We start from the raw sequence: 22496 nt of genomic DNA on the forward strand, positions 1-22496 counted from the left end.
ATTCTATAGACACGTACTGTATGTATGCTTGGGCTGTTAAAAAATTAAATATAAACAAAATATTTAATATTAAAGGGTTAGTTCACCCAAAAATGAAAATTCTTTCATTAATTAAGATATTTTTCATGAAATCCGATGGCTCAATGAGGCCTGCATTGCCAGCAAGACAATTAACACTTTCAAATGCCCAGAAAGCTACTAAAGACATATTTAAAACAGTTCATGTGACTACAGTGGTTCAATCTTAATGTTATGAAGCGACGAGAATACTCAAGCAGTGTTTTGAAATCTCCCATCACTAGATATTGTCACAAAGTTGTTATTTTGTTTTTTTGGTGTACAAAAAGTATTCTCTTCGCTTCATAACATTAAGGTTGAACCACTGTAGTCACATGAACTGTTTAAATATGTCTTTAGTAGCTTTCTGGGCATCTGAAAGTGTTAATTATCTTGCTGTCAATGGAGGCCTTACTGAGCCATCAGATTTTATCAAAAATATCTTAATTTGTGTTCCGAAGATGAACGAAGGTCTTATGGGTTTGGAACGACATGAGGGTGAGTAATTAATGACAGAATTTTCATTTTTGGGTGAACTAACCCTTTAATATATTTATATTAAATATAAAATATTAAAAAAATACACAAACAAAAATGATAATACAATTTAACTCTTAACTCTTTCCCTGTCAGCATTTTTTTTTTTTTTTAAGTTGCCAGCCACCACTAGCATTTTTGATTATTTTTTCAAAGCTTTCTTGGCCCCTAGAATATTGATGTACATATATCTGAACATGTAATGAAAGAACAGAGCCTCTGCTTTTAAATAACAACAACAAAGAAAAAACTGTTTTATTGATTCAGTACTCTTTCAGAAGTTGCGTAATAGCGCTCCCCACCGTAAAACAGTGAAAACACAGAAAGAACCCTGCCAAAAACATGGATTTTACCCCCGGAACCTGATTTTTACCCCCGGAACCTGAAAGCCGTCGTGTTTACAATTGTGACGTATGAGCGCTTACCGGGATCAACTAAACGCTGGATTTTCAAAAGTACGTGAAGTCCGCAACTCCATTGTTGCAGTAAACTTGCACAATGTTCTTGAATGAATAATTTATTAGATGCACATTGGTCTGTTATTGTAGGGACATCGACTTTACATTTTCATGCCCCTAAACATGACGCGGAACAAAACGAACTGTGATTGGTTGCATTACATGTCAGTCAAACAGCCTCTGGGCGGTCCTTGGCCAATGAAAGCTGCGATAGAGTCCAGACCTTCTGCCGTCAGTCTGAAGGTCTGGCTACGCGAGACTAGTGAGTGTACAGTATGTCTAGAAGTGAAGTTATATTGTGTTTATGGTCTTGATTTACTAAAAAGAATTAATTGACTCATAAGAGTCATTCAGAATTTGGGTACACTGGTTGTACTCATGGTCTTGATTCACTAAAAGAATTAACTCATAAAAGTCATTCAGAGATTAGTTGAACTACACTGGTCATAATTATCATTCACTGAAAAGAACCGGTTCATAAGAGTCATTCGTTCTGGGAATTGGGCTTTGTTTTACCCTGTAGATTGAGTAGCGGTACCACTGAATTACAGTTTTAGAAACCCTGTCAGTCTATTAGTATGGTGTTCCCATCCACATATGTAGATACAACCCTATGCCTACAGCAGGATTATATGCTAATTGTTGTATTAATCTTGCCACCCATCATGTTACAGCACCAAGTAAATGACTTTGAGTTGTTTTGAGATTTCCAGCTACATGAAGCATCCATGCTCTTGAAACCACTTATGGTAATTGGCCAGATATCCGGAGCTCGGCAGGTTAGGGATGTACTGACATTTTATGACTAATTAGACATAAAACAAACACAAAACAAGAACAGGTTATCAAGACAGCGTGGTGAAGGCCCAAGAATCAGTGTTAGCTGCATTCACAGACAGAATAAAAAAATCGTTCTACACACACAGGCGTGCATGATGCAACAAGTCCAGGGCTTAGTCAATTTGTTTTGCAGCCTAAGCACGTTGGCCATGCCAAACAGGAAGCATTTCAAAAAGGATGGAAAAAAAAACTTGCATGCAGTTTTCGCTAGTACTTTGAAGCCCACTACAGAGCCTGTGCCTGTCACTCTTGCGCGTACAAGGGGAACTGGAAGAATGTGATTGGATGGTGGCACAATCTGCTCACCGAGAGAATAAAACAAGGCAAACAGCGCTAAGAACCAGAACATTGCTGTTTTTAAGGACACTGCTGTTAACCAACATCCATATCACAGGTGCACAGCAGGCCCCACTGAAGTGCAGAGCGTACGTAATGGCAAATCCAAACTGATTACGGTCTCCCGATTGCAGCTGAGCGATTCAGTGCATGCGAGTTTATGTGCAGACCGTGTGCCCGTGACACAGATTTTCCATTACCACTTAGACAACAGTAATTACTCTCCTCTCGTTCAGAGGGCCAGGCACAGGGGGTCAGCAAAGTCGACTCAAGCGATTTAAGGTGCAAGGGGTGAATGCATTTAAATTGTGATGGTCAATGTGCTGCGACAGTGTATGCGCGACTTACAGCAGACTGCTTCTCTCTCTCTCATGCCTCGCTGTATAACTCTGCCCATACAACTCTGGTCTGATAGCTCTGACAGCCACCCATGTGAAAGATTCATCAGAGGGACAGATTATTAGAGCCAACCACGGTGGTGGGGGGCGGGCGGCATTGGCGTAATGACCACTAAATGATCAATCAGTGTGCAATGGCTACAAATGCTAAATCTTCAGTCTACACAGCTTCCTCCATCTCATTAAAACAACCCAGCACCTGTGGCCCTGCTGCAGCCCACATCTGTCAAGCTTAACCCTTCTGTGTTTTCACTACACAAACAGAAACTGTATATGTATATATATTCAAAATAATAGCAGTCCAACATCACTAACCAGATCAATCACTGTTTTTGGTAGACATTATATTTCTACATGGCAAATATTTTACTAATAGGTGTAGTAGAGTAATAGAAAACCAACAGACCCAACAGTCATGACATGGATGCTGCTGATTATGTGTAATTGAATCATTAATTGAAATGGGTGTGTTCAAAATAATAGCAGTGTGGAGTTCAATTAGAGATTAATCAATTTCAATTAATTCTGTGAAAAAACTGATGTCAAACAAATGGCCCTTATTTAAGGACGAAGGCAGCAAATGTTGTACTGTGCATTTCTCTCTGAAAATCTGAGTAAAATGGGTCATTCCAGACATTGTTCAGAAGAACAGCGTACTTTGATTAAGTTGATTAGAGAGGGGAAAACATATAAAGAAGTGCAGAAAACGATAGGCTGCCTCAGCTAAAATGATATCAAATGCTTTGAAATGGCAACCAAAATCAGAAAGACGTGGAAGAAAACGGAAAACTACCATTCGAATGGATCGAAGAATAGCCAAAATGGCAAAGACTCAGACAATGATCAGCTCCAGGGAGATCAAAGAAAGTCTAAAGTTACTTGTGAGTACTGTAACAATTAGGAGACGCCTATGTGAAGCAAAGCTATCGGCAAGAAGTCCCCGCAAAGTCCCATTGTTGAAAAAACGACACATGCTGAAGAGGTTACAGTTTGCCAAAGAACACATTGACTGGCCTAAAGAGAAATGCCACAATATTTTGTGGACTGATGAAAGCAAGATTGTTCTTTTTGGGTCTAGGGGCCGCAGACAGTTTGTCAGACGACCCCCAAACACTGAATTCAAGCCACAGTACACTGCAAAGACAGTGAAGCATGGTGGCACAAGCATCATGATATGGGGATGTTTCTCGTACTATGGTGTTGGGCCAGTTTATCATATTCCAGGGATCATGGATCAGTTTGAGTACATCAAAATACTTAAAGAGGTAATGTTGCCTTATGTCGAAGAGGAAATGCCCTTAAAATGGGTGTTTCAACAAGACAACGACCCCAAACACACCAGTAAGCGAGCAGCATTTTGGTTCCAGACCAACAAGATTAACATTATGGAGTGGCCAGCCCAATCCCCGGACCTTAATCCAATAGAAAACTCGTGGGGTGACATCAAAAATGCTGTTTCTGAGGCAAAACCAAGAAATGCAGAGGAACTGTGGTATGTAGTGCAATCGTCCTGGGCTGGCTCTACAACTAAATATTAGTTCAATGATTCACAAGAAAGCTAAATCTTCAAGCATTTTTCAGTTTATACAGTAAATGTTTGACTTTGTAAAGAAAAATGCAGACACTGCTATTTTTTGTTGAACAGCCTAATATTCCTTTTTCTTCAAAAAAGAAACAGTTTGTGTGGATTTTTTTTTTTCAGTTTAATCGATCTACTCAATTATGCTTATTGTAAATAGGTATTTATTGAATTTTATTTAGTGAATCGCTACTGATCATCTGGTATAGGCTATATCATGAGACGGGAGCATGATCGTGACAACACTCATGGATAGAATGTGCTTTTGTTTGGTTGGTAATGTATTTGCAGTCCATCGTTTCTCTATCTTTAGTGTAATTCATTCATCAAGCGCACAATTGAACGGAAAAATATGGAGTGTGGCCACCCACCGGCATGAACATCGCATGAACACTCATAAGACAAAAAACATTAAAATGGCACATACAAAACTCAACACTTAGTACATTTAACATGACAAAGGTAAAAAGAGAAACTGAGAAAAAAAAAATGCATCCTGACATAACATCCGACAAGATAAATGACTAAATCTTGCAACAAAATCAACAACAGTGTAAAAAAAAAAAAAAAAAAAAAAAGGCAATTGGTCAAATAATGCATATTAATTATTCTACAGTGCATGCTGGGAAGAAGGTGAATGGAACTGAAATTCTACAGAGTATTTTGTAATAGAAAAGCCACATGAAGATGCATTATTTCCTAAAAGTTATAAGTTATCAGAACTTTGGAATAGTCAGTAAACACACACACACACACACACACACACACACACACACACACACAAACTACAAAAATCAGATAAATCTTTGGTTATTTTCCATTATTATTAACTTGATGATGAATCATTTTTATAGCATATACAGCCTCTGATGGTGGAATCTGCTTTAGGAATCTTTTCTCTGAAATCCCCATCTGAAGAGGTCTATCATTATTCTTCATGCATCTCTGGAGTAATGAAGGCTCTCACCCACGAGAAAAAGGCTAGGCTTTATTAAGTGCATGTCCAGTGTGTTATGAAAGCAAGATGCATGGCTCAGCAGCATGAGGAAGAGAGGGATGGAGAGAGTGAGAGAGAGAAGCGGAGAAAACAGGAGGTGAGAATGCCTCAGATTAACCTTTGCTTTCCTGGCATCAAAGAGAGTGCTGTCCACAGCAATCATGTCCGGGACGGAATGTATTTTTAGTCTCTTCCCCTCTTTTTTCCCCATAAAGTGCCTCTGCAGCCTAGTTGTGTGATCTTGCAGTGAGTCCAACTCAAAATAAATAAGACCAGCTGCTTTAGCCATTCACACAGGAGGTCAGCACATACTGTAGATATGGAAGCCTGCATAAAATAAGAAATATTCACATTGTCAGATGTAAAGTCATGTGTATTGTATATTTATATATTGTAATATTGCAAGATATCAATCCACAATTACTGTGAGCAAAATAGGTATATGCCGCCCCCTACATTCAAATTTTTAAGAGAAAAAAATGCCAATTTATCATATTGACCCCTACTGTTGACTTAAGACAGGTGTAATGAATTAATACAGTTGACTCACCATTCAAAAGAGGACCTTTCTTGCTTTGGCTGCTGTGAACTCTTCAATTATCTTGGAGTAATCCAATTTGTGACTCAGTTTGACCATTCGCAAAGACCCACGCCCTTTAGTTACTGTTGCTAAGTCCGACAAGACATGCCGCTCTCACGCCACACGTTCTCACAGAGTGAAAAATACATCGCGGAGCAAAGAGGACACTGACAACGCGTCAGTGCAGGTTACTTTTGATATGAAACAAAGTTTTAAATTTCAAATTTTGTAATTTTTAAAGAAATTTAAACAACAAATACCGGTTTGTGGCTCTTAAATATGTTGTGACAGCTCGCTGTACTGCCTCAGTTCAAGCGGCTCTTGAACCAATCATCTCTTTCTATTAGTTAATATATAGCATCAAATAAACATGAATGAACATCAGAAGGAATATTGTTTCAACCGCGGAAAGACGTCAATACACACCATTTTTCGAGTTCAAGTCCACTGACGTTAATCTACTAACTCCCCTGACTGCTTTGTCGGACATAACGGCGGATTCAGTGTTATGATTGGTTAGATCTCCTCGCAATCAAACTCCCGGCAAAGACTTTATTGTTGATCATGCTCGTCATGGTGTGGCCCCCTTTGCAATTGCCCAGTTTGCCCAACGCTTCCGCCGGCCCCGACTGTATGAGAAATAAAGTTGCAACAGTGTGAATTAAAGTGAGAAATATAGTCACACTGTAAGATATAAAGTCATACTGTGAGGAATAAACCCATAATAATGAGAAATAAAGTTGTAACTGGATGAATAAAGTTGCAAACGTGAGAAATACATGACATTGTCAGATATAATGCCATACTGTATGAATTAAAGTGACATTGCAAGATATAGACCCACAATTATGAGAAATAGAGTTGCAAAAGTGAGAAATAAAGATTGTAAGATATGAAATCACATTGCAAGATATAGAGTCACAATTTTCTTTTTACTCTAAGGCAGAAACAGGCTTCCATAAATGAATTGTTTTTAGCAGTGTTATTATATTCTTAATGAGTTAATGAGAATACAAATATTTTAAGAGAATTTATCTTGAATTAAGTTCTTTCTTGCCTCATTGGTATACCATTTTTGTCTTTCTAGTTAAGCATTTTTTTTAAAAAACAAATTGAGATCGTTTTATGCTTAAAAACAAAACAACTTGTCCTCATAGTATCCTTTATGAATGGCTGTATCTTTGCTTTTTGTGGCTGCCTTTCTTTGTGCTTGTGTATGTATGTTGGTATGAGAACTTTGTATCAGCTTTGTGGCGACTGCACTTTCCCAGTCTCTTTGTGAGAGTGCAGAATGTGATGTGTGTGTTTGTGTGTGTGTGTTTATGCACCTGTCACCTGTCCACCACTACAGGCTACAGGGGAGAGACCAGTCTGCTCTGAGGCAGAGTATGGCAGGCAATGAGAGCCTGTCACTATCTCAGTACTCACCTCAAACACACTCCAGTCTCTTTATATACCTGCTCTCTTCTCTGTGCTGCCCACTCTCTTTGCTCTGCCAATCCTGCTGATCTTTCAACTGATTTAACCTGTGATAGATAGAGCTTTGCTATTCAGTACAGTATGTGTCAAATTATCTGCTTCTGTCTTATAACACTAACTACTAATATGCATCTCATACCAGTTTAACCACTAACTGCAGTTTGTGGCTTTAATGCTATGGGATTAGATCTGTATCAGAGATATTTTCATGGTAACAATATTTCAGTAGGACATTCTCAATATCACAGCAATAACTACACTGTAAGAAAAATTATCATGATTTTAACGGTAAAAGACTGTAAAAATGCTACGGTGAAAAACAGTTAATTGGTTTACAGAAAGTTTCCATACTATATACAGTGAATAACTGTAATAGCTCTAACCGTACATTTAATGTAATTTTACAGTAAAATACTGTTAAATGTACAGTTTTTGGAAGTGAAAAATAACAAATCATTGTATAATTTACAGTAAAAAAAAAAAACGTAAATTGACATTCCCTCAATTCCCTGAGTGACACTTCACATTTGATGTATTTTTCTTTAAATAAACTAAGTTTTTCTTAGTTTTTTTCTAATCAGTTATGTACATTAGGGTTTTATGTTATATCTAATGTTGTTAAATTAATGTTTATTGCATTTTTATAATTTCATGTGTGTTACCATGATGGTGTTTAGTGTGATGGTGTGTGAATGACACTGCACCTTCTATATATTAGTAATGTCCTTCTCAGCTTGTGGAAAAGCTGCTTGTGATGAGCTTTGATTCATCATGTGACTCTCATCACCACTGTGTTTGGTGGTTGTCAGTGTATTACAAAGGTACAAAACAGATATTAGTACTTCAGTAGGCTGGTAAATTAGCATTACATCAGTTAATGAAAAACGTTTTTTTTTTTTTTTTTTTTTTACTGTAAATTTAAGTTAAATCTGTAAAACCTAAATGTTTTTTTTTTTTTTTTTTACAGTGTAATATGCTATTGAACACACTCCTTTATTTAAAAAGGTTAAATATTAATAGAATTATTAACAAATTACATTAAAGTGATGACACTTAGCTTTGAAGCATATCTATAATTAAACATTGTTTCAATTAATTATGCAACTAAACTGTCAGTAATAAAAAAAAAAAAAAATGAGTGTTTCTATATTAATAATATAATTTATTAATATTAATAACATAATAGACAGCAACAGGTCTACTATAAAACATCCAGATCTGATATTTTACACAAATGTGACATTTATATTATATTTTACTAAAACATTATGTTTTTTAATCTTACTATTGACTTGAAGTACTAATGCATTTCCCATCTCTAATATTGGATATATAAATATATAAGTGTTATAATGTAAATATACATTCAGAGAGAATAAAAATACTTTAAAAGGGGAAAAACAAACATCTAAAACCTTCCTTTGTTAACAGGTTTCCTGATTTTAGAGTTTTCATTTATACTTCCAAAGTTGTCATTTAAATTAAGCAATTTCATTCTCTCTCAAGTCTTAATGTATATATATAATTTTTGTTAAATACTTTATTTACGTTCAGTACTTCTGGCACAAATCTAATCCCTTTCGATGCTGTTTCCTCTTTAATGCTTGAACTTCAAAGTGCTTGCTAGTTTCTTAATAACATACCATATTTAATGGAAACTACTAACTGAATGCACTGCACTGAATACTTTACAAGTTTTTGGTGTCTCTATAACCACTAACAACCAAACTTTTACTAACAACTAAACTACTACTGTGAACATCTCTGAATATGTTCTGACTGACCCACTGATACTAACCACTATATTTGGCTCAATGGAGCTGAAGTTAAGGAGAAGCATGTTCATCTAATCCTGTCAATCACAATACAAGGGAATATAAGCGGCTGCTTACCTCGCTTAATTCAGTATCCTCCACCACTCCAACTCCACCTCTATTTCTATTCATTTCTATTATACATTGGGGTCCACAAGACCACTAGTGCAATGCTTTTTCCACAGTTGTTTCATACAATGTTTCTTTGTTGTAAATTTTTCAAAATTTTCTTGTTTACTTTAAGGTTTAAAATTGGATTTTTAATCACAGATTTTCAATGTAGTCTCAGAATTTTGGAGCCCACTTTATATTTGATATGATATTAACTTAATTAAATAGTCTGGAGGGGATTTAGAGCTTGATTCAACTCAAGCCTTCCATCACAGACGGCAAGCCAAATATGTTTACCTTCATCTATCTCAAGGATTATATGAACGTGTGAACTCGTGAATTGCATGTTAACAACCAGCCTCACCTGACACTAACAAAAAGCAATGTGATCTGCATTCTGATGGTCTACTAAATCTGAGTGTGTGAGATTTTCCTTTCTTTTAGCCCTAAATGATCATACCTGATTAATCCACAGCTCTAATCAAGGCGCTTGTTGATGAATCTGCTGTGACCATTAAGGGATAAAACAGTCTCCCTGCAGAGCATTTGCAAAACACCAGATTAACACAGTGTCGGATCATCTGTCACAATATCACCCTTGCTCTGTTCCAAAACCTAGTGAGCAGCCTACGGAAGCAGCATTTTAAGGCATCATTTAGTTCTTAATGAGAAAAATGTTCCAAAAGATTGGCATCTTATTTTGTACTGCCTCGTTAAGGCCAAATTTTAAAGCAGCATTTCAGAATGCATTGTGACAAGTTTAATGAAAACATGGTGGTATATAAAACAATATATTGTATAAATAATTATTACATAAATATTGCATTTATAATACTATATTTCATTAAAAAACTGAAGATAATCTATACAAATGTAACTAAAAATAGATTATTTACACAATATTTGTGTATACTCTGCATAATTGCATCCATTAGCTTAGCAACATGCTAACCCTAACTCTATTGAAATTATGAGTAATATCAAAGACTATAGATATAGAAAGACGGTTCACTCCTATTAGTCATGAATGGGAGAAACTGCAACGTGCAATATGGTGGAATACATCCCGCCTTCTAAGTAAAAAAGAGCCAATCGCTGATTGATAAAGTCATAGACCCTTTTCATAGACTGTGATGACAAAAAATATATTTAATGTATTCTCTCATTCACCGCTATAGAATTTTACCCAACTATGATGACTTCCGCTTCTGAGAAACGCGGAAATGTGAAAAGGGTCTATTGCGTCACTGCAGCTGCCCATAGAGGCTCCGGTTCCCATAGAAACCTGAGACTCGCGCATAGGACTGCACATGCGCATTGGCTCGTCTAGCCTGAAAAATAGGCTTTTTAAATGCTATTTTAGCATTAGAAACCACATTTATGGGACGGTTCATGTCAGATCTTATTGCTGATTTGAAATATGTAATTTCATTGGGAGTTCGCCAGGCAGTTTTTGAGATTTCAGGATTCCCCCATTCAAATAGATAGGACTTGGTCTTGGATGCCCGAAATAGCTGCCCGGAGGTGTTGCAAATATGGCCGCCGAGTGAACGGACTTTCCTTGAAAGGGACTTTGGTAATATACAGTACCATGTGGAGCGCATTTATGTGGTATACAGAGTTGTTTCACAAGTAGACTGCTCTAAATTGATCACTCATGATGTTGCATTGCAGTTTAAATGCAGCTGGCTATATGTAGGAAGCAGGCAAGAAAACAAAACACTTGGTTTTTTGAAGTGCCCTAGAACTGACATTTTACAAGATGTAATATAAGTCTAAGGTGTGCCCAGAATGTGTCTGTGAAGTTTCAGCTTAAAATACCCCATAGATTTTTTATTATACCATGTTTTAACTGCCTATTTTGGGGTGTATACACCTTTAAATGCTCATGCTCCCCACCCCCAAGCTCACAACTCCTTTAAACATTGCATAAACAATACTGAAGTTCACAATATAACTCTCAAAATGGATCTTTACAAACTGTTCGTGATGCAGCATATCAGATCATGTAAGTATGGCATGTATTTAGTGGATGTTTGCTAACATTTGATTCTGAATGAGTTTGATAGTGCTGCATGGCTAACAGGGCTAAAGCTACACTCAGTTGGAGAGACTCGATAAGAATGCAGATGAGTTTATGAATTATACAGACTACAAGCGTTTTCGGGTTAAAAATGAAAATTAGTTCTCCGTGAATACAGTAAGAAACAATGGTAACTAACCACATTTAACAGTACATTAGCAACATGCTAACAAAACATTTAGAAAGACAATTTACAAATATCACTAAATATGTCATGATATCATGGATCATGAACAGTTATTATTGATCCATCTGCCATTTTCGCTATTGTCATTGCTTGCATACTTCACAATACCTGCAGAACATCTGATGATTCGGCTGTGCAGCTCCACGATGTGAATACTAAGTTGGGGGCGTACATATTAATGATCCCGACTGTTGCGTCACAGTCAGTGTTATGTTGAGATTCGCCTGTTTTTCTGTGGTGTTTTTCACGCACGAGATTTACATATGAAGGAGGAAACAATGGTGTTTGAGGTTCATGGTATGTCATTTCCATGTACAGAACTCTTATTATTCAACTATGCCAAGGTAAATTCAATTTTCAATTCTAGGGCACCTTTAAATATGACTTCCTTGAAGCACCCTCGACTTTACTGCCCTTTAATATCTGCATGAATGCACTGCTCTCAGATCAGCTGTGATGCTATGTCTTCACTTTGGCAGTTCCTCCGCTCCTGTTGTTTCTTTGTATGTTAACACACATTCTTATCTTTGATCATGCAGACTAAAATAAGAGCTTGTATCACCTGCTGGTCTCTCTCACATTTATATTAGCAGAGAAACTGCGTGCAGTTGACATCACCAGTGTGATAATTGCACAACTGCTATTCATGTAAAAGACTTCTTAACACCTGCACGAACGCCAAGAGAACATAAGCCCCGCCCCATCTCAATGTAACATGTTGTTCATTGCAGGATGTTGAGGGAAATGGGAGTCCTCACAGTTGTGTGTTTTTTTCATCTCAATGCAATCTTGCCAATTAAATGAACCAACCCGTTTCCTCTCACCTCACATCAAGAGTTCTGTGGAGCTTATTATGGTACCAAACATTTATAATGATGAACCTGAGATAATAGCTATTTTGAATCCATTGCAAATGCATTTTCTTTCTGCATCACCATCAGAAAAGTGTATGTGTATGGGAAAGAAAGATACAGACTGTAAAGAACAGCATCTGTCACGGTGCCATCGATGGTGTGAAGTAAAACCATTCAAGGAAAATATATATTTCTGAGGCAGCTATAAAATGTCTGCTCTATAGGGAGCTGGGGGTTGGAGCCACTGACTCCAGAATGGAGATAATATAACTGGAAATGTGACAGGATGGGTTATAGGAGCAAAGCATCCAGCATTATACACATAAACGGCTATGCGTCATGGTGCAGACACATTTGGCTGTTGTGCTTCGCCTGACATTTGTAATGGCTTCGAGACTGTTTGTTTAGACTACAGAAGGATCAGAGAGGGAAAAACAGCAGCCTTAACGCATTTCCTTCCCATCAGCCTGTGGATTACCCGACTGCCATTAGAGTCGATTGCAATGGCATAAAAAGATCTTCATAAGATGGAGATCAAATGCATGCTGCTATTGAGTTGATTTTGGTGCTTTCTGTGCATCACAGAACACAGCTGCCATGAAAGCTCTTGACAGTCACGCCTCTGCCTGAACTATATGTAGGGAACTGTCCGTGGAGCTGAAACAAATGAAAGCTGAGCTTTGGCAGTTAGGGGGCTTCAACCAAGCTGAAGCACTAGCCTGTTGTACCGTGGTGGCATCTGTTGCGAGAGGCTTTTGAGCGGCAGTGCTGATGGGGACATTGATAACCGGGCTCTCACTCACTTTCAACACTGTTCCTCCAACAGTACCTGTCACTGTCAGTGGCAATAAAACTAGGCTTTGGGGTAACACACTCAGACATAACGTGATCAATTTGGTGGGCAAACAAAGTCGCTTGCCTTATCGAAATGGCTGCCAACTCGACAGCCGTCTGCATGTAATCCACACAGGAGTCACAAAGGCTGACAGCTTGCACATACGTGCGTGCTCGTTCGCACCTGCAGACATATATAGCATATGCGTCACCTCTGTCTTCAAGATTCACATTATTAAATGTACACACTGCAATCTAAGTGACAAACATGCAGACTCACAAGCAAAGCTTGCATTGCATATTTAATCTAACTAAAGGGCAGCGGTTTTGAATAATATATGAGCTATGTCTCTATAATGGCAAGGGGACAAAACAATCAATTTTCCTTATGAAAGAAGGATGAAAATGAGTTAGATTTATCCCTGTCATTATTGAAGATCAAATTAGGGGAAGGCGCGCAAACTGGCAAGGGTAATTATGCAGTGAGAAGAGGAAGAAGGAAAAGGTTTTTGGGTGGAGTAACTTAAAGAGTTAGTTCACCCAAAAATGAAAATAATGTCATTTATTACTCACCCTCATGTCGTTCCACACCCGTAAGAATTTCATTCATCTTCAGAACAAAAATTAAGATATTTTTGATCAAATCCGTTGGCTCAGTGAGGCCTCCATTGACAGCAAGATAATTAACATTTTCAAATGGCCAGAAAGCTACTAAAAACATATTTAAAACAATTCATGTGAGTACAGTGGTTCAACCTTAATGTTATAAAGCAACGAGAATACTTTTTGTGCACCAAAAAAAATAAAAAAATAAAAATAACGACTTTATTCAACAATATCTAGTGATGGGCGATTTCAAAACACTGCTTCATGAAGCTTCAAAGCTTTATGAATCTTTTGTTTTGAATCAGTGGTTCGGAGCGTGTATCAAACTGCCAAAGTCACGTGAACCATTGAAATTTTGAAACATTTCAAAACACTTGTCAGAATGACGCCTCGTTTACTGAAATCAGGTGATTTTGGCAGTTTGATACACGCTCCGAACCACTGATTCGAAACAAAACATTCGTAAATCTTTGAAGCTTCATGAAGCAGTGTTTTGAAATCACGAATTTTATCAAAAATATCTTAATTTGTGTTACGAAGATGAACGAAGGTCTTACGGGTGTGGAACGACATGAGGGTGAGTGATTTTCATTTTTGGGTGAACTAACCCTTTACAGTTTAATAAAATTAAGATTTTTGTCTCCATTATCACTTTAAACAAGTGGGAAATAAGGGAGGTTGTGCTGACAGAGGTGAGGCATTGTGAATTTTTTTGGGCTGGAATGAGAAAGACAAATGAACAGAGGAGAGGAAAAAATATAAGAAATATCTGCAGGGCCCTCAAGGGAGAAGAGAGAGATGAAAAAATGACAGATGGACAAGCGCTTTCTTTAAAGCTATTAGAGTGGGCCATAGCCATGCAGTGAGTAAATGTCAGAGAGGAGTTTGATGAAGATAAGCTGAGGGAAGATTTACACAGCCAGTTGAATAGGGAAGGAACTGATGTCCACTTCTCATCACTGAACACTCTCACTATATATCTCGGCTTTCTGTATCTATAATGTAACTGAATTACATATCTCACAATCTAACCTCTACCTCCCTGACTGGATACATGCAAGGAGACCATAGGAACTGGTGAGATAAAATTAGATCCAGACATAAAATGTTATGCTAATGGTTCCTGGTGTAGAACAGTAAAATGGGTTTGTACTGTCAACGTAGCAGCAGGGAAGGGAATGAGTATGCAAGTAGTTGGAAGTGACAGCAATGATTTATCAATGAAAACACACTAATTGTGCGAATTTGTCACTTCTAAACACATCACCTTTAATTTTATAATGAGTTACAGGTACGATATGCATTTGACACAAACATAACCTGTCCTAAATCTCAGAAGTAAACTGATATTGCTGTTATTGGTGCTATTGGTGCATAATAATGAGAAAGAACCAAAATGCATTTCACAGCTATGCAGATGACCCCTAGATTTACCTTGCCCTATCACCTAACGACTACAGCCCCATTGACTCCCTGTGCCAATGCATTGATGAAATTAAAAATTGGATGTGCCTAAACTTCCTTCAGTTATACAAAGACAAAACTGAAGTCATTGCGTTTGGAAACAAAGATGAAGTTCTCAAAGTTCTCACATACCTTCACTCTATTGGTCAAACAACTAAAAATCAAGTCAGGAATCTTGGTGTGATTTTGGAGTCAGACCTGAGTTTCAGTAGCCGTGTAAAAACAATAACTAAATCAGCATATTATCGTCTCAAAAAATATTGCAAGAATTAGATGCTTTGTCTCCAGTCAAGACTTAGAGAAACTTGTTCATGCTTTCATCACCAGCAGGGTGGATTATTGTAATGGACTCCTCACTGGCCTTCCCAAAAAGACCATAAGACAGCTGCAGCTCGTACAGAACGCTGCTGCCAGGATTCTGAGCAGAACCAGAAAATATGAACATATCACACCAGTCCTCAGGTCCTTGCACTGGATTCCAGTTACATTTAGAATTTTGATTTTTTAAGTACTGTTACTTGTTTATAAATCACTCAATGGCCTAGGACCTCAATACATTACAGATATGCTTATAGAATATAAACCTAACAGATCACTCAGATCATCAGGATCAAGTCACTTAGAAATACCAAGGGTTCACTCAAAGCAAGGAGAGTCTGCTTTTAGCTGTTACGCCAGCCGCAGCTGGAACCAGCTTCCAGAAGAGGTCAGATGTGCTCCAACAGTAGCCACATTCAAATCCAGACTCAAAACATATCTTTTTATCTATACATTTACTGATTGAGCACTGTGCTATGTCCGAACTGTTTGCACTTTATTTTATACGTATTGTCTTTTTATTCTTTTAATTATTTTTCTTGTTTTTATTTCATTTTTAATGCATTTTATATCAATCTTTTATGTATCATCTTTTTATTTCTGACTTTTAATGCATTTTAAATCTTGCTGTCTGGTTGAAAGAGCTGGGAGAATTTGGAAGTAAGCATTTGTTATCCCTGGATGGAGCTCTGACAGAGTTAGTCCAGGAAGATTTGTCTGTAAGGGTACTGTTTAAACGCACAGCTACCTGACAAATATTTTTACAGTTATCCCTCCGCGTGAGGAAGATCCATTTAGATCCGCTCTGATGGATAGATCAGTTTAGATCCGCTCTGACGGACAACAAAGTTGAGTAGAGTTATCCCTGGATGGCGCTCTGGATAGAGTTAGTCCAGGAAGATTTGTCTGTAGGGGTACTGTTTAAATGCACAGCTACCTGACAAATATTTTTACAGTTATCCCTCTGTGTGAGGAAGATCCATTTAGATCTGCCCTGATGGATAGATCCGTTTAGATCCGCTCTGACGAAAAAAAAAATTGAGTTATCCCTCCAGCATGAGGAAGATCCATTTAGATCCGCCCTGATGGATAGATCCATTTAGATCCGCTCTGACGGACAACAAAGTTGAGTACAGTTATCCCTCCAGCGTGAGGAAGATCCATTTAGATCCGCCCTGATGGATAGATCCATTTAGATCCGCTCTGACGGACAAAAAAGTTGAGTTATCCCTCTGCGTGAGGAAGTTCCATTTAGATCCGCCCTGATGGATAGATCCGTTTAGATCCACTCTGACGAAAAAAAAATTGAGTTATCCCTCCAGCATGAGGAAGATCCATTTAGATCAGCCCTGATGGATAGATCCGTTTAGATCCACTCTGACGGACAACAAAGTTGAGTACAGTTATCCCTCCAGCGTGAGGAAGATCCATTTAGATCCGCTCTGATGGATAGATCCGTTTAGATCCGCTCTGACGGACAAAAAACGTTGAGTTATCCCTCCAGCGTGAGGAAGATCCATTTAGATCCGCCCTGATGTATAGATCCGATTAGATCCGCTCTGATGGACAAAAAAGTTGAGTTATCCCTCCAGCGTGAGGAAGATCCATTTAGATCCGCTCTGATGTATAGATCCGATTAGATCTGACGGACAACAAAAAACTCCCTGAAACTTCCTAACTCTTTCATCCAGATAGTGGTATTCTCTGTTTTTACTGTTATTTTTATTTCTTATGCGTTCCATTTTTATTATTATGTATTTGGTTCTTCTTAATGTAAAGCACTTTGAATTACCATTGTGTATGAAATGTGCTATACAAATAAAATTGCCTTGCCTTGCCTATTGGTGATGGTGACACTCATTATTTAATGCATTTCTCATACCTGCTTGTCTCCGAATAAATAGCCTTTGAAGAGAATCTTGCATTCTTTGCATCTCTTGCAATACATTCACAGCAGGCAAAAGCAAGTGACTGTACCTGTAAAGTTTAATTCACACATCCAAAGTGACAAAAACAAATAAAACAAAATAAAACTCATGCTGAGAGTTACAGTGGTAAACGCTAGTAGTCTATTCACATTGGGTGACTCAAACAGCAAGCAATCAAACCAAATGTATAAGCAGCAGCCTTAAACTATTTTCTGTCAAAGCGCAGGTTTGGCTGAACTACAGATTTAGAAAAAATTAGGTGTGAACATTGTTATCAAATCTAAAAAAAAACTTAATCAAAATACTCAGTGTTCGTAGTTTCTAGGGCACAAACAGTTGTACTCAGGGATTTTCAGTATGGGACAGCAACAGCACTCAGCACTCTCTTTGGAGACACAGAGGATGCCTTTTTAGATTAAAAAAGCTTCTAGATGGAGCACGACTGATGGAGTGGAGTGCAACAGAATGCAGGGGTCTTTAAAAGTTTAACTATTTTTAACTTGACAGGCTGTCCTAAAACATGGGATATGGCAAAAGATGCTACACTGTAAGAAAAAAAAAGGGAACAACAACTTCTCAATGGAGCAGTACCCTTAAAAGGGATAACTTTGCACCTTAATTCATGCACACATCTTGAAACGCAGAGAGCAATATGTCAACACAATCAGTTTGATTACTGAAGCTAGGTGATTCTACACCTGAGCTAGCAAGATGGCTGGTTCACATGTTCACAGTACTCTGCTAACACAGGGCCAGGCCACAGTGCATATTGGCATTATAATATCATATGAGCATATGTGAATAGCAAATAAAGAGACCACTCACCAGTAACAATTCCACAAGTCCAGAACACAACTGTACAGCACAAACGGTTTGCTAAGAAATCCTGATGTATCCACATTTTTCCAGTGTTGAGAAACAGGAAGTATAATGTCCACCTGGTGACCAACATTTGAACTGCCTCCTCTCAACCTGCTCAACATTTTGAATTCACAATGAGGTCACATATTACTCACACTGTGAGTATCACAGTATGAGGATCGTTTGAATTCACAATGAGCTCACGTATTACTCACGCTGTGAATATCACAGTATGAGAATCGTGTGATGTCACTGTGATCATCCCTTAAAGGCTTAGTTCACCCAAAAATGAAAATTAATCATTAATTACTCACCTTCATCTCGTCCACACCCGTAAGACTTTCGTTCATCTTTGGAACACAAATAAAGATATTTTTAATAAAATCTGAGCTATTTCTATGCAACTGCCACTTTGACGTTTCAAAAAGTTCAGAAAGAGACGGTAAAACTAATCCATTTAAATCGAGTGGTTTAGTCCAAATTTTCTGAAGAGACACCATCGCTTTATATGACGAACAGATTGAATTTAGGCTTTTATTCACAAATAAACATTCATCAGCGCACACATTAGTTTTGGTAAACTGAAGCTCAAGCATGTTTGCTTGATGTGCGAGAACCAGTGAGGTTCATTCTCATGTGTTACGCAGCATATTTGTTCTCTTTATGAACTTTTGAAACGTCAAAGTGGTAGTTGCGTAGCTGTCAATGGAGAGTATAGAACTGGCTCAGATTATATTAAAAATATCTTTGTTTGTGTTCTGAAGATGAACGTAAGTTTTGCGGGTTTGGAAGAACACGAGGGTGAATAAATGATGACAGAATTTTCATTTTTGGGTGAACTAACCCTTTTAGGTAATCCTATGAATCTTTTAGAGGTAAGATGTCCCTTTGAGTGTACTGCCCCTGTGCATAATTTGTGCAAAATTTTTGTCTGAGAGAAAAAAATTGAGAGTACTCGCTCCATCACCCACCGTCTTGCCCTAAGTACTCAAGTTACCGAGCAGTCAAACTGACCAAACTTCATGGTGGCACCTGCAGTGAAAGCATCAGTTAGATGTTGAGATCATACTAAATAGTATTTTTTGGGTGCAGCAGGTTTAAAACTATAATTTACAGACCATACGGTAGTTATTGTACAGTTTGAGTTTAGTATCTGTCTTAGAACACATTTAAAGGTCAAGATTCGGGTAGTGGAGAGAGCTAGAAGACTACTGGCATTTAGGAACAAAACAAGGGTGTTGGGATAGCGTTGCGGGGCAGGACTAGAAAGTAAAGTGCTGATGGGCTGACCCTCGCGTGCCTGGCTCTCTATGCACTCCCTGGCCTCCTGCTGCAAGCAGGATTGATGAGAATGGTCTGGCCACCAGACACCGGGCCAGATTACAAACACGGCGCTTTGTCTTTGTACACCACAGCTTCTCAGAGCATGGAGGCCCCACATTAATTGGTAGCAGTCCCCCGTCGAGAGAGTCCCCAGCTGTGCGGTTCACTTTCACTTCTCTTGTTCACTGACTCCTACTACAACAGAGTGTGTGAGTAACAGAGGGAGGCAGTGTAATTGTGTGAGTGCACATGTATATGTGTGTAGAGATGCAGTGGGAACATCTCCGCATGTCTTTCACTTTGTGAATTCTGCAATGTTAAAGGATTAGTTCACTTTCAAATAAAATTTTCCTGATAATTAACTCACCCCCATGTCTTCCAAGATGTTCATGTCTTTCTTTCTTCAGTCGAAAAGAAATTAAGGTTTTTGATGAAAACATTCCAGGATTTTTCTCCTTATAGTGGACTTCAATGGACTCCACTGTTGAAGGTCAAAATTACAGTTTCAGTGCAGCTTCAAAGGGCTTTAAACAATACCAGACGAGGAAAAATGGTCTTATCTAGCAAAATGATCGGTCAAAAATGTAAATATATATGCTTTATATAAACAAATGATCGCCTTCCAAGTGGTTCCGCCAAAACTGCACTTTTGTATTCTTCAAAAAGCTTACGCTGTATGTCCTACGCCTTCCCTATTCAACTTATGGAACGATCAGTTCCATTTTTTCCGTAAGTAGAATAGGGAAGGCGTAGGACATACAGCGTAAGCTTTTTGAAGAATACAAAAGTGCAGTTTTGGCGGAACCACTTGGAAGGCGATCATTTGTTTATATAAAGCATATACATTTACATTTTTTTCGAAAATGGCCGATCGTTTCGCTAGGTAAGACCCTTATTCCTCGTCTGGTATCGTTTAAAGTACTTTACTGAAACTGTAATTTTGACCTTCAACAGTGGAGTCCATTGAAGTCCACTATAAGGAGAATAATCCTGGAATGTTTTCATCAAAAACCTTAATTTCTTAATTTCTTTCCGAAAATTTTATTTGAAAGTGAACTAATCCTTTAACAAGATGTAATGGAACACACTGAGCAAAATGAAAATTCTGTCATTAATTACTCACCCTCAAGTCGTTCCACACCCGTAAGACCTTCGTTCATCTTCGGAACACAAATTAAGATATTTTTGATAAAATCTGAGAGCTTTCTGTCCTTCCATAGACTGCCTTCGCAACTGAAACTTTGATGCTTCAAAAAGTTCATATGGAGATTGTAAAACTAAGCCATATGAATTGAGCGGTTTAGTCCAAATTTTCTGAAGAGATACAACTGCTTTATATGATGAACGGATTGAATTTAGGCTTTTATTCACATATAAACATTCATCTACTCGCACATTGGTTTACCATTTTACCAAACAAGTTTACCATTTGCCTCAAATTTACCATTATTTTACTTAAGTAACTATTTCAACAACGGTATTTTTGTAGTAAAACCACGGTAATAAAAATGCTAATCAAACACAAAAACATTCTTACTATAGTAGCGTCATAGTTCATTTTCATAAGGCAGTCTTATTCTAGAAGAAGTAAATAAAACAGCTAACATTGCTAACAGTAGCTAGCTTGTATTTAAAGGTGGGATTTTGGACTGAGGATTATTCTAGCAGAAGGGCTAACATTTGCTAAGTCTTTTCTTTTTTCCCATACAATGAAAATTTCATTGACTTTCATTCAAGAACAAAAAGCAGTTGAAACATTCAAAACAGCGTCTTTTGTGTTCCACAGAAGAAAGAAAGTCATACAGTTTTAGAAAAGCATGAGGGTGAGTAAATGATGACAGAAATTTCATTTATCTCTGAACTATCCCTTTAAAAGTATTAGCAAATGATTTTACCTGATTTTAGTGGGAAAATAACCACCTATTAACCTTTTTCTATCCGCATGTCTGCTTTTAAATCCTTGAAAAATTGGCACCATTCACTTCCATTATAAATAATTCACTGTATCTTTTATATTTATTTTTTTAAGAAAATAAGGGGAGAGTCCATTTTGTGTGTCTGGTAATCAATATTATGCCACAAATGCTTTCACTAGAGCTTAATTTGTATTAAATCCAGAATATTTCTATGGCAATTATGGGGCGGCAGAGAGGGCGAAAGGGGTCTGTGATTAGACTCCGAGGTTTGAGAAGGATTGTGCTGCCTCATTTAGAGTCAGAGCTGGACTCAGCACAGACTAGTCAGCTGTGGAAATCATAGATGTGCCAGAGCAGCAAGTGCTCTCTGAGGTTTAGGGACAAAACGCACCTTGATGCTCTCTAGCCGCATTAGTTCTCGTGTCGCATTCTTCTCTCATGAGCGCTAGCTTTCAGCGCCATCCAGGGAGCCTGGAGAAAGAAAAACGCCTTTGAGCGAGAGTTCTCAGCAGGAACCCGTCTGTGTGCGAGAGTGTATGTGGACTCTAGAGAGGCCTGCCACGTTTATTATGCTAAATGTGATTCCTGAATCACAGCGAATGGCTGCTAATGAAGCACACGGGGTGCCTGGGCTACAGTAGTGCGACCTGCTTATTATTAGTGGAGTTGCAACTCTTTCTGTCGCTCTGGCTACATGTATATTAATTATTTTGTACTTCATGAAGAGAAGAGAAAAAGACGATACAGATTGTTATATGGACTGATCAATGGGCTGGATCCATGTTTTCATACAGAGGCTTGTGCAGACGCTTCAGGCAGGAAAAGCATAAATTAAACAGAAATTTATATTGATTATCAACAACAGGCAAAGAACTAGGAAATAAACAGAGGCGTTATGCAAAACGAGACTAAATGCGAAGACGAGAGAGAGAGAGA

At 38.0% G+C, this 22496-nt stretch overlaps 1 protein-coding gene across 1 annotated transcript in view; it reads left to right on the plus strand.

Annotated features, from left to right (window-relative positions):
* The window catches only part of rtn4rl1b (reticulon 4 receptor-like 1b), a 198971-nt gene that overhangs the window by 57781 nt on the left and 118694 nt on the right, over positions 1-22496 (plus strand). The window lies entirely within an intron of this gene.

Source organism: Ctenopharyngodon idella, chromosome 15 (genome assembly GCF_019924925.1).
Source record: "Ctenopharyngodon idella isolate HZGC_01 chromosome 15, HZGC01, whole genome shotgun sequence".
Taxonomy (NCBI): Eukaryota; Metazoa; Chordata; class Actinopteri; order Cypriniformes; family Xenocyprididae; genus Ctenopharyngodon; species Ctenopharyngodon idella.